Genomic DNA, 12758 nt, shown 5'->3' with positions numbered 1-12758 from the left:
GTTTATACGAGCCCCCAAGAAACTACTTCTTCAACCATTTTGAGGAGCTGGTGAAAAGACTGTGGTCCTGCAGAGAACGAATGACAATACATATTAGTTATTTAGATGTAAAGCAATGGGGAACTATATACATACGATGTTAGAGAGAATAAATACATTTTTTCTTTTGAGAGAACTTACAAATGTGATGCATCAAATTATTGAAAATAAAGTGAACAATGTATCGTTCTACACAACCCATAATATATGGGCTAATGTAGAGCGTGTGCTAAAAATGGAGCAAATCATGAATCATGTACGACATACGGGCGAGAGTCTACAATGGACACAACTGGTCTCCCGTCTTGTGGATGATTCTGAAGAACTAGAAACAACCTTGTCTAAGATTTTACTTTATTTGTTTGAAACACTGTTTAATTGTAACGTATCATATTTGTTGTTTATATACTTATACAGCGGATGTGTGTATTTTAAAAATTCATCGACACAGCCTGTAAATCTAAACCAAATATACAGGGTGTTGCATGCTTGGATCGTTTAGAAAACGGGGACAAGTATCCTGCAACGAATCCTGAATTGTCTGTATACGTAATACTTGATGTTTGCAAAAATAAAAATACAAAATTAAAATGACATGTTGCTGTTATTTGAAAGTGGCTCATTAACGTTATTGTACCTCAGAGAGGCAAGAAGAATGGCGGAGCAGATGTTGAAAAACGTGTATTATACCCCCTCTAACCCTGGGTCTTATGGGGGTAAGGAGTGTTTACAGAGAGCTATAGCCGAAGAAACATGTAGCCGGTTAGGCATTGCTCAAGTGAATGAGTGGTTAGCCGAGCAGGATGCTTATACTCTGCATAAACCTGTACGAAAACAATTTCCAAGAAATAGAGTTGTTTCTACTCATCCCTTGTCCCAGTTTCAGGTGAATCTATGTGACATGCAGGCCCTTGCAGATAAAAATGATAGAAATCGATACATGCTAACGGTTATAGATATTTTCTCTAAAATGCCATTTGTAAGGGTCTTAAAAAATAAGAGCGGGGCAGAGGTGACCAGGGCCTTTGACGCTATCTTGAAGGAAGGAGGAGTCTGTAAGAAATATATTTGATAAACTGGTCTATTGCACAACACTTATCTGCTGATACAAAAGACACATTCTGTGTTGAACTGATACTAGCTATACACGCACACCTAGAAACAGATTGGCCGAATTAGACCTTACACAGCACTGATAAAATAGGAAATGACCTGATCACAGGGGTCAACGTCCAGTTTCGCAATAATATCTTGTGACTACAGAGATACACAGACAAGGACTCAGCACAAAGTACACACACACACACACAAACCCATCCCAGAGGGCTGGGTCAGCGGAACAAAGAACACACTCATGGACCAATGGGGAGTCGATACCGACCCGAGACCAGATCGTCACTCCACTCATCGACCAGTCAGGAGGACGAATCTACAAGACTCAACATACGTCATTACATTACAATCATGTTGTATAAAACAGATGCACACTATGTGTAGGGGCTCGCTTCCGCTAGTTCCATAAGAGCTAAAAGAACGAGTCCGTGCACGTTTTGCCAAATATCTTTGTCTCTTAATAAAGCTGCCTTACGATAATTGAATCCACCCGGTCCAGCGTCTTGACTTGGTCTCCTTCTCAAGTAACTGATCATCAACAAAACTTGGTAGCAGAGGATGGTTTCATACTTCTGAATTCGGTCCATAGATGGTTGATGTGAGAGGGGACAAGTCCAGGACAATCTCGTGAGGACGGGTGACCTGTCCGCAGGAGCCATTGGTGATTCTACTTGCCCCGGGAAACTGATCAACGAGCTCGACTAATAAAAGGTAAGCAGAGCCTGTTAAAACAAAAATCTGCATATTGTATTATAGTCATATCCAAATTTTGATCAGAAGTACCGGGCGTGAGTATGAATTACTGTTAATATTGTATAGGATTGTAATAACGAAATGTAAGGGCTGAGTACAAGGATATTTGTGGTAATAGGCTTGATACCAAGTAGCATCAGTAGAAACTGGGATTGGTACAAATGTATACCGTGAGATTATGACCATTCACCGTGGCGTGTGGATAAGGGACATCAATAGAAAGTTGGATACATAAAAATTGAATAGAGAGATCGTGAATAGAGTGAACAGAGAGATTGTGTGTCGGTCGCCCATGCTAAATTAAAAGCATGTGTGGCGAAATATTGATAGTATACATCTGCTAACTAGAGAAGGCCTACTGGAATAGCTGACCAGAAGGGAACACTCAGAACAAGCGGATCAGTAAAGTAAATATAACTAAAACATATTAATCCTGTTAAAAATGATTTAGTTTCGTCCCGGAGATCTGGAATTTATTCTGGTTCCGGTTTTGACTTTGCTTAGGGAATAATGAAATAGCAAGTAGATAGATAAACCGATTTTGGTCGGAAGCCCCGTACATTGTAAAATTATTTAGTTTCGTCCCGGAGATCTGGAATTTATTCTGGTTCCGGTTTTGACTTTGCTTAGGGAATAATTGAAATAGCAAGTAGATAGATAAACCGATTTTGGTCGGAAGCCCCGTACATTGTAAAATTATTTAGTTTCGTCCCGGAGATCTGGAATTTATTCTGGTTCCGGTTTTGACTTTGCTTAGGGAATAATTGAAGTAGCAAGTAGGTAGATAAACCAATTTTGGTCGGAAGTCCCGTACATTGTAATAACGTGTTTAGTTTCGTCCCGGAGATCTAGAAATAGTTCCGGTTTTGACTTTGTTTAGGGAGGGATTTGTGCGCCTCCAGTGCGTCTGGAATTTGTTTCCAGCCCTGTTTGAGTGTGCTTGTTTGTACGTACCCCGAAGGTCCGAAACTATACCAATAGTTTGGGTTTCAGCCCGGGTGTGCGATCTGTCTGTCTATAGAACTGAGTGAGGATTTGATTTGCAAGTACTGCGGGGGACCTAAATAACATTGAACACCAAATTGGGGTAATCACCGGGGAGTTGGTATTGACCGGGTTAATGTATTAGCCTATTCAAAATATTAGTCCTAATATTTAAAAAAAAAACTTTAAAGGAGGCAGTTCAGAAAGGAATAGAAGGTGAGATAGAAGGTAATAGAAAGCATATGTTTAAGAAAATAGGGACTAAGAACAGAGAAAAGGCAGAAGCAGAACTGAGAATAGGGGTTTGGGCAATAGAGGAAACAAGGAGGACACTCCCATATAAAAAACCAGATATGATGGGGATTGTGACTTCCACAGCCGCCAACTCACATACAGACATATCAAAGGGAGAAGAGGCTACTCAGCCATCGACTCGACTATACCCGGCACTGCCTACTGAACCACCACCATACTTTCAAGGACCCCCAGAAGGGGGTAAGTCACGGAACCCCTTCAGAACGGGATCACCCACTCCGTCACCAGCTGTACAGGCCCCAGTGTTCGCAGTGAAGGGAGGCGAATTGAAAGGGACTGTCAGCATGGGAGTGGATGGAGGACACCTGGTCTGCGAAGAAATACAAGAAGGAGGAATAGGAAGCGGGGGGCCCACCTCGCTCTCGGATATAGAGGGGGGAAGCAGAGCAAAGCACAGCTCTACCCCACTACAGTTCCCATTCAATCCGAACCCCGATCACTATCTGAGGTGCGGCTCCGTTTCCCCGGGGAGCAGTGGGCCCTCCAGCTACTCACACGAAAATCATCCTAGCGAGAATGACGAAGGAGGAACCAGACACACCCCCAGGGATATGGAGTTCAGTCGCCTGCAAAGGCAGGTGAATGACTCCCTCACCCAGGGTAGATCCTATCTAGAACGATCAGAACGAGAAGGGGGGGGTGCGTACCATATAGAGGGGGTGATGACTGGGAAAGTGACGGACCTGGTGGAACCAATCAGAAAATCAGTCAGGCTGCAGGGGCTACGGGAACAGGGAATCCACTCTAGGAGAGACTGGGATCCAGAAGGGGGTTACAGCTCCGCCCTACAGCTACCACTCAGACCAGCCGCCGACCCACGATTTGAAGAGTATCAACCATGGAAGATGACGGATCTCACAACTCTGATGGAACAACTCCCGAGCCTACATGGAGGGGCTTCCGCATGGTTGCTCCAGCTCCAAACGCTCACCTCTGGCTTAAGTCTGTGTTTGGGGGACATGAAAGCCCTATTGGCTAGAGCAACGGACCATGGGACCATGACCTCCCTTATAAAAGAGGCAGACCTGAAGCACGTACTCCCTACGGCACCTTTGGGAGACATCCGCCAGACACTGTGGGAGGTGTTGCGTAGAGCATACCCAACTGAGAGAAACCATGTGACCCTGTCCTCATTCACCATCACTCCAGGGGAGCAGCCTGCTGCCTACCTGGATAGGGCAAAAACAACGTGGAGAACAGTACATGAGGAACCATATGACCACACCGAAACAACACTCAGCATGTGGAAAGAGATGGTGGTTAACGGGTGTCCAGGGGAAGTGAAAGTCAAACTCAGGAACACTGTGGGCTTGATGGCGCTTCCCTTGCCGCAATTCAACTCCCACACTCACCACCATCTCACTCAATATAACAAAGACAAAGGGGGAGCAGACACCCAAGTTCAGTCCCTCCAAGTTCAACTATTGAAATTACAATTGAAAGAAGCACAGAAGGGGGATAAACCCAAGAAACAGATGGTGGCAGAACAATCAGAGGACCTGTCCCAGGTCATTGAGAAGACAGTGACCCAGATGATGCAACAGCAACAGACACAACAGGTTCCACTCCCATACGGGGGGCCTCAGGTGATACCGCCCACGCCCCAACCCATGCCTATGGCAATTCCAGGCACCTTCCCTGAGACACCAATAAGTCATCCGACACAGTGGGTGCCTCATTCTCCTTACCAACCGCAGTGGAGGGGAGGCCTGTATAGAGGTGGGGGAATACAGTGTTTCAACTGTGGGCTGCATGGGCACATGGCCAGGAATTGCCCGTATCCACCGACTTCACCGTCTCAGCCGTGGGTGACTGGAAGGGGCGGCCCTCAATACATGGGAAGAGGAAGAGGAGGATACCGCCCACAACGCTATCCTGGACCCCAGGCACAACCTGCTTACAATCACCCAAACCCTGCTGATAATCAACAAGTGACTGGATTCCAGGGGATGGCGGACGAATACGCCCCCTGGCCATGAAGGGGCCCACCACCACCGGACGGGGAAGGACGAGAACTGTTTCCACTCCACACTGAGCCAACTGTGATATGTGGGGTGGAGGGAGTGCCTCATCAATTTCTAGTTGACACTGGTTGTACATACTCAGCCATCCGGACCCGTCAGCCGTTATCTTCGGACTGAATTCAGGTGGTGGGGGTGACAGGTAACCCCGAAGAACAACACAGAACTATTCCCTTACGCTTTTCATGGGGTAAAACATCCATTACTCACCCTTTCCTGTACTGTCCTAACTGCCCAGTCAATCTATTGGGCAGAGATCTCCTGTGCAAATTAGAATGCTCCATTTACCTCACCCTAGACGGTGTAGAGGTCACCACGGGCCCTCTTCGCTCAACCACTGCCAGACCAGTCAAAATTCTCATGCTGCCACTCCTACCAGCTCCTGTACTATCACCTACACAGGAGATCTACTGGTTGAAATGCAACCAAACTGGGGTAGGGACACCACACATACAGTTCCAATTCAACCTGCTGAAAAGACAGATCTACGCTTTACATCCGTACAAAACTCCACAAGCTGTGGTACATTGCACTATGAACGTCACAGAAAACGATGACAACCTGTACACCGACGACTGGGATGAAAACATGATGCAGACAGCGCCTATAATCAGATGTAGTGCCATTGTGTGTGGCCCTGAGGGTGTGGCCGCCCCTGTGATCCTGGATGGATCCCTCAAACCATGGTACCAGTTGGGTGCTGAATCCGCTCCTCATGTTACTCTGGCGGTGGGAAATGGGTTTGAAGCACGGAGTTTGGGTCCAATGGTCAGGCGAGCGTCTAAACTTCACTGGGCCCCTACAGCTACACCTGGTATCAACAAGGCAACGACTGAGAACATGTGGAGATTCATGCATGTTGACACCAACGAAGTTTGTACTCCCGAGCGTCTGACCCTGCCGAGACACCATGGCAAACCCTACTCCGATCATCCATCCAGCCAGGCCTTGCTTTCCTCGGTTGCTGACTCGATTTGGACGACTTCTCCATTCGATGTTGGAAGGCTCCAGGTTCAGCCAGTAACTATAACATTAATAGACCCCAGTCAGCAGCCCATCTTCCGCTCTCAATACCGACTAAAACCAGAACAGATCACAGGCATAAAGCCAACCATTGACGGTCTCCTGGGAGCTAGGGTTATCTATCCCACCATTTCCGCATGGAACACACCCATTTTACCGGTGTTGAAAGCTGGAGGTGAGACTCATCGAATGGTTCAAGACTTCCGGGCAATAAATGAAGTCACTGTCCCTGTTGACCTGCCGGTTCCCGACCCCCACATCACCTTGAGCAACTTGTCACCCAAACACCAATACTTCACAGTGGTGGATTTGGCGAATGCTTTTTTCAGCATCCCATTGGACGTGGCGTCACAACCCTTGTTTGCATTTACATATGAGCATCAGCAATATACGTACTCAGTTCTCCCGCAAGGATACAGGTGCTCACCGGGAATCTTCAACCACATTCTGAAAACTCACTTGGGTGAGCTCACCATCCCTATAGGTGTGGTGCTCATACAATACGTCGACGACCTGCTTATCGCTGCTCCAACCTCGGATCTCTGTCTCCAAGTAACAAAGACACTGCTTGATTTCTTGGCTACTAAAGGGTATAAGGTCAAGAACAGTAAAGTTCAGACCTGCAGAAGAACAGTCTTATTCCTCGGACGAGAAATTTCAGGAGAAGGGGCAGGTCTTTCGAAAGCTCACAGGGACTCCATACTTCACCATCCGAGACCACTGACCGTCTCAGGGATGCTGTCCTTTCTCGGACTAACCGGCTACAGCCGGACCCACATTCCCGATTTCACTGAAAGGACGGAGCCGTTACGAGTGATGGTACGGACGGTGGGGGCTAGGAATCTCCACGCCTCCCTGCCATGGACACCAGAGGCATCAGATGCTTTTGCTCTCCTGAAAACTGACCTCTCGGTGGCGGCTGCTCTTACCGCTCCAGACTACCGATCCAAATTTAATCTGGATGTTTCTGAAAAGGAAGGTTTCACATCCTCCGTCCTATTTCAGAAACAAGAGGGGGAGAGAAGAGTGCTGATGTACCATTCTTCAAAATTGGACCACATCGAGCTAGGACAGACGACGTGCTCAAGGTATGTTGCAGCAGTAGCGAAGGCTATTGAAAAAACAGCCCACCTGGTGATGTGTCATCCACTGGAAATCCACACCCACCATGGTGTAGCAGCTTACCTCATGAGCAAAGAGTTCACGTTCAGTTCCGAAAGAAAGAACAAAATACAGAACAAATGTACACAATCACACATCACGTTTGTCAACACCGATAAGAACATGGCAGATGCGCTGAATGCAGAGGAAGGTTTACCTCACTCATGCACCGAAAGTGCAGCGCAAGAACTAAAGCTGAGACCAGACCTGGAAAATATGCCACAACAAAACCCTGATTTGTGGTTGTACACAGACGGATGCTGCTACAGAGGAGAAGAAGGTAACATAGCAGCCTACGCTGTGGTGCAACAATTACCAGACGGCTCACACAAAACACTAGAAGCAGCCATCATTCCACAACCGGCATCCGCACAACTGGCCGAAATCATAGGCCTAACACAAGCATTGAAAAGAGCAGAAGGAAAAACGGTGAACATTTATACCGATTCCGCCTATGCACATGGAGCTGTCCACATCGACGGACCGCAATGGCTGAGGAGGAATTTCACCACAGCCGGAAACCTTCCAATAAAACACAAGGCTCAAATGGAACGACTGATTACATCCGTTTCCCTGCCTGAAAAGGTAGCCATAATGAAATGCAAGGGACACCAACAACTGAACGGACGGATTAGCGAAGGAAACGATGCTGCAGACAAAGCAGCGAAGAAAGCTGGAGGCTATACACCACGACAAATGGTTATACGTCCAGAGACATCACAAACCGAACTAACCCCTCAAGCCATCAAGGAGATGCAGCTAGGGGCAGGACCATACGAACACTCAGTTTGGGCACAGAAGGGGGCAACCAAAGGACCTGATGAACTATGGAGATGCCATGACGGCAGACTGGTAGCCCCCGCAAACCTGTGCCCTGAACTAATACGAGAGGCCCATGGGCCTACACATGAGGGAAAGCTGAAGACATATCAGAGGGTGTCATACGTCTGGTGGCATCCTCACATGAAAGACATGACGGACCTGTATTACGATGAGTGCGGCGTATGTGGGAGTCACAATCCTAAAAAACCATACCAAACGCCCATGGGATCTTACCCAGTACCAAATGCATGCTTCCAAGACATTAGCATAGATTACACAGACATGGGGCCGGATAATGTGGTGGGAGGGAAAAGATACCTTTTGGTAATGGTAGACAGGTTCTCTAGGTGGGTAGAGGCAATACCAACGGCACGGGAAGATGCCAAATCAGTCATCAAATGGCTGCAAAGGGACCTCATACCTAGGTATGGGGTTCCGAGACAAATCCGTTCCGATAACGGATCCCATTTCAGCAATAAACACCTGAGACAGGTGGAGGAAAGGTTTGGAATTGTGCACAAATTCGGGTCAGTGTACAGGCCACAATCTCAGGGCCTAGCGGAACGTGCAAATCAAACTCTTAAGGCTAAGATTGCTAAGGTATGTGCAGGTTCGAAGCTAACCTGGGTGGAAGCCCTACCACTGGCACTGATGGCCATGAGGGCCTCGCCAGGGGCGGGGACCCATCTCTCTCCCCATGAGATAATGACGGGGAGAGTCATGCCTGGCCCACCAAGGGAGGGAGGTCATATGCCCCCTCTTGATGTGCAAAAAATTGAAATGTCTGACTATGTGAGAAAACTGACGGAACTTTCTGCAGCTCTCTCCACACAGATCCGCAAGGTCCAAGAGGGGGAGCTGCTGGGGGACCCGCCGCCACTGAAGGTAAAAGTTGGGGACTGGGTGAGGGTTCGAGTCCACAAGAGAAAGTGGCTGGAACCCAGGTGGACTGGACCGTACGAAGTGAAGGAAGTTACTTCACACTCAGTCCAGGTCAAAGGTAAATCAGGCGCACCTTGGCACCACCTAACACATTGCACGCCAGCCCCAACCCCTTCCAGAACTTTGACTGAAACTAGGGCCGACTTACGCGCCCTTGATTTGACCCCAACCACTGACTTCTTTTTCCTCGCCCTAAGGCTCCTCAAGGAAGGGATCTCCCTCCCTGGGTGAGACGGGGGAAATATGCCCCAATGGTTCTCTTCTTTATAATTCTGATTGGGGTACTGTTTGGCCCGCTCACATGGGGAGTACAACAACTCACGCACAGGAACACACCCAACAATTCACTGTCTTACACTCAGATAACCACTGGTAACAGTACACAGCCGCACTTGACCCATAGGATTCATACTCGCTCCACGCCCTCAAAAGACCAAAAATGCACCCCTGGTCAGGTTAGGAGCACCACACTATGCATACCCAGTAATATTTCCACTTCTGCGTTTATTTTATGGGATACCCTGGGAGGGTCACACCTCTCAGCTAAAAAAGGAACATCAGCAGGATCCTATAGAGGATGGGATTGGTATATGACTGTAGGGGCCCAGCATGGTGACTGGACCTGGGATAATCTAGTGGCTGAGACCGGATATGACTGGTCCAGTTACACATCAACCGGGTTAGGTACTCAGTGGCGGCCTCGTTTGACTCTCGCCACTGAGCATACAGGATTGAAAGTTGGCATCCGTCCAGTGCCTTCCACGGGCTGTCAAGACTTTAGATTGGCTCCTTATGTAAGTTGCGCCGCCACCCCTGTATATTGGAAAATTAAGGTATGTGTGGTTACTAATTCTACGGCACATTCAATTACTGTAGGGATAAACCACACTAGCCAAATTTTTGATTCCGTCACCATCCTTACAGCTCTTTCTACACCTGATGGGGAGATCCTTACGGCCACTGGCATCTCCGGTTTCGGTAATAATTGGCTGCTGTTGGCTGAGGAAGCCGGGAAAACAACCAACCGGAGCTGTGTGGTATGTATGGGGCCACGGCCACTCCTTCGTATTGTGCCGGTGGTTATCCCTGCGGCGTGTGTACTTCCGGTAATGAAGCATGATAACCCACATCCAAACTGCTCTAGTTGGGATAAAGTCTTCCCATTAGTAAAGGCATCTACACGCAGCCCCTTGTTTTCTTCAACGGTTGCAAAAGCCAAATTTATGTGTGTAAATATGTCCCGAGGCCCACCTGATTACGGTGGGGTGCCCTTAGCTTGGTGTAATCTTACTTATAATCCTAACATGGCTTTTAAACCTGTATCCAGGGCGGACGTGTGGTGGTGGTGCGGCGGAACCCACCTGTACGATGGGTTTCCCGGAAACGCCACCGGACTTTGTGCCCTTGCTTCTCTTCTTCTCCCTATTTCAATTTACCCGGTTGAACTTCAGGACCTGTTGACCAGCATGGAGAACAAGGGGGGCCAAACCCGAGCTAAACGTTCCCTCGGCAGCTCCTCGGGGGACCCCACCTATATTGACGCCATAGGTGTCCCTAGGGGGGTTCCCGATGAATACAAGTTAGTAGATCAAGTGGCTGCCGGCTTCGAATCCTCTATATGCTGGTGGTGCACCATTAACAAAAATATCGATCGAATTAACTATATCCATTATAATGTCCAGAAATTGGGTAATCTCACTCAACAGGGTTTCGAGGCAATACATAGTCAGTTGTCTGCAACTTCCCTTATGGCTTACCAGAACCGCATAGCTGTTGACATGTTGTTGGCTGAAAAGGGTAGTGTTTGCTCAATCTTTGGGGAACAATGTTGCACTTTCATTCCCAACAATACGGCACCGGATGGAAGCTTCTCCCTTGCCGTTGAGGGCCTTCGGACCCTTAACGGTAAAATGAAGCGGCACTCTGGGGTTGATACCTCTATGTGGGACTCCTGGATGGATGCCTTTGGTAAATATAAAACTCTGGTGTCTTCCATCCTGGTTTCTATTTCTGTCTTTGTTGCTATCCTAGTGCTATGCGGTTGCTGTTGTATTCCTTGTGCACGCACGTTGGTCAATAGATTAATTACTACTGCGATCTCCCCTAACCATGCGGATGCGGCCCTAATGTACCCACTGCTTGACACTGCTGATATAGATCCAGTTTGGATCCAAGACGATCCTCCGTAATTGTCACATCTCTTAGGAGACGTGAAGAGAGGGATTTGTAAGAAATATATTTGATAAACTGGTCTATTGCACAACACTTATCTGCTGATACAAAAGACACATTCTGTGTTGAACTGATACTAGCTATACACGCACACCTAGAAACAGATTGGCCGAATTAGACCTTACACAGCACTGATAAAATAGGAAATGACCTGATCACAGGGGTCAACGTCCAGTTTCGCAATAATATCTTGTGACTACAGAGATACACAGACAAGGACTCAGCACAAAGTACACACACACACACACAAACCCATCCCAGAGGGCTGGGTCAGCGGAACAAAGAACACACTCATGGACCAATGGGGAGTCGATACCGACCCGAGACCAGATCGTCACTCCACTCATCGACCAGTCAGGAGGACGAATCTACAAGACTCAACATACGTCATTACATTACAATCATGTTGTATAAAATAGATGCACACTATGTGTAGGGGCTCGCTTCCGCTAGTTCCATAAGAGCTAAAAGAACGAGTCCGTGCACGTTTTGCCAAATATCTTTGTCTCTTAATAAAGCTGCCTTACGATAATTGAATCCACCCGGTCCAGCGTCTTGACTTGGTCTCCTTCTCAAGTAACTGATCATCAACAAGTCCCCAAGAAAGTGCGGATTGATGGCGGAAAATAATTTTTTAGTAATACCTTTCAGAAACTCATGAAGAACCACAATATAGTACATTTTGCTACAGGCTCGGATTTGAAAGCTTCAGTTGTTGAACGCTTTAACAGAACTCTGAAGGAGCGGATGTGGAGATATTTTACAGCTCACAACACGCATAGATATATCGATATAGTTCAAGATTTAGTAAAGGGTTACAACTACAGCTACCATAAGAGTATAAGGATGAAGCCCGCAGAGGTCTCTTCTGAAAACTCTTTTCAAGTCTTTAAAAATCTGTATGGTTTGTTCCCCCTTCGCTCTAAGAAAAAATTTGATTTTAAATTCATAGTGGGGGACTTGGTACGTATATCCAAGTTGAGGGGTGTTTTCGACAAAAAATATGAGCAAGGTTACAACGATGAGTTGTTCACTGTTACCGAATGTCTACCGCGCATACCCCCTGTCTACAAGTTAAAAGATTATGATGGGGAGCTTATAGCGGGATCGTTTTATGAGAAGGAGCTACAGAAGGTACAGATGGGTAAAGACAAAGTCTTTCACGTGGAGGAAATTCTAGATCATAAGAGAGAAAAGGGTAAAAAATGGGTGTTGGTCCGTTGGAAAAACTGGCCCCAAAAGTTCAACAGTTGGGTTTTAGAGCAAGATATGGTGGAGGCATCGGGGGTTAACTTAAACCCTCAGGCATGATAAATACATAATTCGCGTGTACACAGGAGTGCGTAATGGAAC

The sequence above is a fragment of the Salmo trutta genome, chromosome 13 (assembly GCF_901001165.1).
Source record: "Salmo trutta chromosome 13, fSalTru1.1, whole genome shotgun sequence".
Lineage (NCBI taxonomy): Eukaryota > Metazoa > Chordata > Actinopteri > Salmoniformes > Salmonidae > Salmo > Salmo trutta.
This window is presented reverse-complemented; position numbering follows the sequence as displayed.